This window comes from Echinops telfairi, unplaced genomic scaffold, assembly GCF_000313985.2.
Source record: "Echinops telfairi isolate 266 unplaced genomic scaffold, ASM31398v2 ScPeMD7_49;HRSCAF=173, whole genome shotgun sequence".
In the NCBI taxonomy this organism is placed as follows: domain Eukaryota; kingdom Metazoa; phylum Chordata; class Mammalia; order Afrosoricida; family Tenrecidae; genus Echinops; species Echinops telfairi.
Window position 1 is genome coordinate 339,831 of NW_022103947.1, and position 4,873 is coordinate 344,703.

Genomic DNA, 4,873 nt, shown 5'->3' on the forward strand with positions numbered 1-4,873 from the left:
AAAAAAGGTGTATATAAATCATCACAATCAATTCTAGTGCATAGTCATCCCTTCCATAGTCATTATTTGCGCTCTAGTTCCTCTCAACATTCCTCCTTCCATCCTCCATAAGCTATTACATCAGTTCTTGTCGTCTCCATGCATTGGCTCCTTCTGTGCTTCGTAAAGTGGGGAACATAACAGGAACAATAAAAAGCAAAACAAAGCAGGAAGGAGGAAAAAAAAGAATATAAAGACCACTGCAAATATTGAAATAAGCCAGAGAAAATTTCTGTCATGGAGCAAGCAAGAAATATTTAATTTCTGGGCAAATTCAGGATGGGTCAAAAGTGAGGTCAATTGATCAGATATTGTAGATATTATACTGTAGTTCCATCCACCATAATCAAGTTTACAATCATCTCTATCTCATAGATAGTAAAGCTATTTTAGACCCTCGCCTGTGGCCAGAAAAGATCTGTCAGAGGCCCAATCTGACCACTCAGTGGATGGATTTTGGCTTCCCACTGTCCTCCATAGCCTTCTACAACTTTGGTGTCCCCAATTTAAGCTCAAATATCTTTCCCTTCATCGTATTAGATTTTGTTATTTGTCGTCTTTGGACGACACAGGCTGGTGTGCTTCTTCCATACGGACTTAAATGGCTGCTTATTTGAAGCTTGCAAGATCTAAGACACTATCCCAATTAATAGCTGGGCATCATCTGCTTTCTTTACCATACTTTGCTCTAGCACGCATATCTTCAGTGAGCTCTTCATGAAGGCGACTATTGAACAAGGCCATGTTACAAGAACTAGCTGTTCTTGGAATGGAGCTAGAATTAAGTGGGACCCCAGAATCCACCTGATTGTCCACTGGTTCAATGTAACTCTGGTTTACTTTAGCAGTCTTATTATCATTTTATGACAAAAACAAACAAAGTGATCAATTATCCTTCTGGGGGTATAACGTGATTACATTGATAACATCAATAATTTATCCATTGACATAAAGTTTAAAGTAGCTTGAGAAAAGGTTATTGGATATAGCCCAACTGTGAATCGCAACCCGTGAGTTGTTGCTTTTATGGTGATTACAAAGGGAATTTCAAAGATCTCCACTAAACAACTCAAAGAACTACACATGTAGATTCATTTAGTCGTTTTATCTGGGAAAGTTAAAAACAATAGAGTTATAAAATGCAATAGTAATCACTACTTCAGAGGAGAAAACACATTGAGAATTTCTGTGCTGGAACATACCTAGTAAGTAGGGAGTTCTGTGCCAGGGATATGTAGTATGCATACCAAGTAGGTTATCCTCAGGATTCATCTGAGCGGTTGATGATCACCTTAGTAAACCTCGGACTGAAGATAAGAAGAAACTCAGCAATGAAGGAAAACACCCTAGTCGGGCATTTAATGATAACAGACAAAGAGGTCTGCTGGGACATTGCATCTTATTGCTCATCAATGTAATATGAAAGCAGTACAGCAAGGGATTTCAGAGTGGACTCTTCTGAATTCTCACTTTCTGTGAACATGGACACAAAATAAGATCTTTGTGCCGTACTGCTCATTGACAAAGATCATTCCTTCATATTTCAAAGGCTAGGAGAAACAAGAGTTTAGATTTGGACTCCACAGAGATTAAGAAAGTACATGCAATTTCTATCACCCCTTGAGTGGTTTTGTGTGATAAAAAGTTTAATCTCTTAGATTGTCAATAATTGTTAATGTTTAAATGTTCACTGAACCCAAAAGACAAAAGCATTATATATGCAGCCCCCAGGTAATAAACAAGATCCCTTCCTAAGTGTGTTTATATGGCTAAGTAAATCTAGAAGTGGAATGTGTAAATTTGTTATAATAGGTGCATACACATAATGTTCTGATTTAGCCTTTAGTTCACCAATTTAAAAGGTATATGTGCAACAGGGTAAGATTATTGTGATGAAGAACATATTGTGAGTAAGTACTGGCTCAATCATTTCAAAGTTAGGACAAATTTGCACAACAATGAAAGGTGTTAGTTGTCAATAAAGTGGTGTTCCTAACCTGGGAACTGCCTATACACTGAGACGAGTGTGATTAGACTTTGAATTAAAATTTACTTATTAAGTTTTCTGGCAGTTTTCAGAAATCCAGTAACATAATGGGTGTAACTGCTGTTTGGCGTAATCTCTAAATTGTACCTACTCCCTAATAACAGGTAATGAGTCAGCAGAAATGTTTTTACATGCTTTTGTTATGTAGCCTTTAATATTTTTGACAGCTTGGAATGTCATTCCCACCTTGTCTGTTACTACCTTGGACTTGCTTTTGGGGTTCTAGGAAGTATGGTGCACTTGCCTACTCAGCAGGAGTACAATCGGTGCAGAACAATTCCACCTTTAAAAATGCGTTTTACATGATTGATGTATGTATGGATTGTGATAAGAGTTGTATGACCCCCTAATAAAATGATTAAAAAAAATAAAAAGAAAAGACCAAAAAAAACACATTCGTGGTCTGCCTCTTCATATGATTGGCAGTTGTCCCTTTCTCAACACCACAACACCTTACTGTGGAATCAAAAACCTCTTTTTCAGTTGATAATCCCTCAATAGAGGGATCCTAGGCTGGATAGAGATGGAGTAACTAGTAAGAAGGGTAAGGACAGGTTTACTTGTGTTTACTAATCTGGGATGAACAGTTTCACATATTCTTAACCACATCTAAGATTGTTCAACATAGATTAGTTAGTAAGCATAGAAGAGTCCATGCTTAGCTTGGTGGTTAGGTAATCAGCCCCTGAACAGGTTAATAGACACTGCTTCAGTGGCACCCCTTTCAAGTGGTACCCAGGACAGATGCCAAACCTGCCAAACCTGCCATACATTAGATATGCCTCTGCAGGAACCACAAAGCTAACAAACAAGCTAGATAATTTAGAAAAATATATGATTCATCCCACCCACTGCACCCTAGTGACCTAAAAAAAGAGCAAAGCAGAGCAGGCTAGTTTGTCATCTTTACAGGTGCACATCACCAGGTATTTTCTTTATTCAACGTGCTGCTGGGATCATATTTCAGACCTTTTCCTTATTGGTCAGAATCTTAATTGTGTGCTTAGAAAATGGCAGCGGCATACCACAATGTTAGCAGAATCTCTATAACAATTCTTAAAGGGACTTACACCTCAAACTACTGGTTCTCAACTTCCTAATGCCGCAACCCTTTGATACAGTTCCTCATATTGTGGTGAGCCCCCCAACCATAAAATTATTTTTGTTGCTACTTCATAACTGTAATTTTGCTACTGTTATGACCCCTGTGAAAGGGTCCTTTGACCCCCAAAGGGGTCATGACCCACAGGTTGAGAACCACAACTCTAACTCTTGGTCAGCAATATATTGGAGCCTTGAAATTGAGTTATTTTCATGTCATCTCCAGACCTCACTTTACCCATTCCTGAAGTCACATTATCTTCCGTATTCTTTCTTATTCTTTAAGTATGGGATATTGACCGGTTTTAGAATAGGGACAGAGTTGTGTTTATCCTTTAATAAAGACCATGAACTTTATGAGAAATGTCTGCCTTATTGTTTTAAAGGTAGTTGTTAAAAATTATTGTAACTGCTTCAGAGTAAGCTTCTCTACTTTTACTTGTGTCTCCAAAATCTATGCTTAATCCAGAACCCGACTCACTTATCTAAATACTCTATATTACGCCTCTGATTTGCCTCATATACATACATGTAAAAGTTAGACATTGAATAAGGAAGACTGAAGAAGAATCGTTGCATTTGAATTATGCTTCTTGAGATGAATATTGAAAGTACATGGACTCCTAGAAGAAGGAATCTCTCTTGGAAGAAGTAATAACCAGGATGTTCCTCAGAGGCAAGGCTGGTGAGACTTTGTCTCAGTTAACTTTGGACATATTTTCAGGAGAGACTTGTACCTGAATAAAGACAACTTGCTTAGTAGAGGGACAGAAAAATAAAAAAGGAAAACCCTCAACAAGATGGTATGACACAAAGGCTTCAAACATAGGAACAATTACGAGAGTGGCTCAGGATCAGGGAGTGTTTTGTTCTGTTGTAAGTAGTGTCACTATGACTTGGCACTTAACATCTTCCATGGCACCTGTGTGAAATCTAACTGCAATCTTTTAGGTCGTTGTAGTTGTGTGCTCTTGACTTGACTCCCACTCATAACAATCTTCTGTAACAGAGTAGAACTGTCTAATGGGGGTTTCTAGGCTGTAATCTTCACAGTAACTGCTTGAAAAGTCTCCCTCATAACATCTCTCAGGCTCAAACCATTTGCCTTTTTCCTAGCAGCTGAACACTTATCATGAGGATTCCAGGACTCTCTGCAGCTACTGTCAGAGCTTATTAGTTTGCACCACTAATAGAACCTTCCTCTGCTCTGCTCTTGCTTTTATCCCATTTACTTATCACCTTCTAATGTATACTGACTGCTATATAGCCATTAACTTTACTGTTTATTGTCTTTTCCCAGTAAAAAGTCTTTTAAAAAGCAGAAATGTGTTCACTGATAAATCTCAAGCTCCTAGAAAACTGATCTACACATAACACTATTCAATAGCCATTTCTCAATGAGTCAAAAACTGCTGAAATAAAAAAAAAAATCAGTGTAACTTCAGTCTTAAATCAAGGAGGTTCAAGAAAAGATCTCAACGGAATACCATGTGGATTGATCACCTGCTATTTGAACCTCTCGCTTCCATTTTGCGACCAGTAGTTAGAGGGCACACTTGTTATAAGGGACTTAAACAGTTTATAACTGTGTATTAGTCTAGGTGCTTTGGAGAAACAAATCCACAGCAACTCACGTATAAGAGAGAGTTTTATGCAAAGAAAATGTGCATCACGAAAACATCCCAA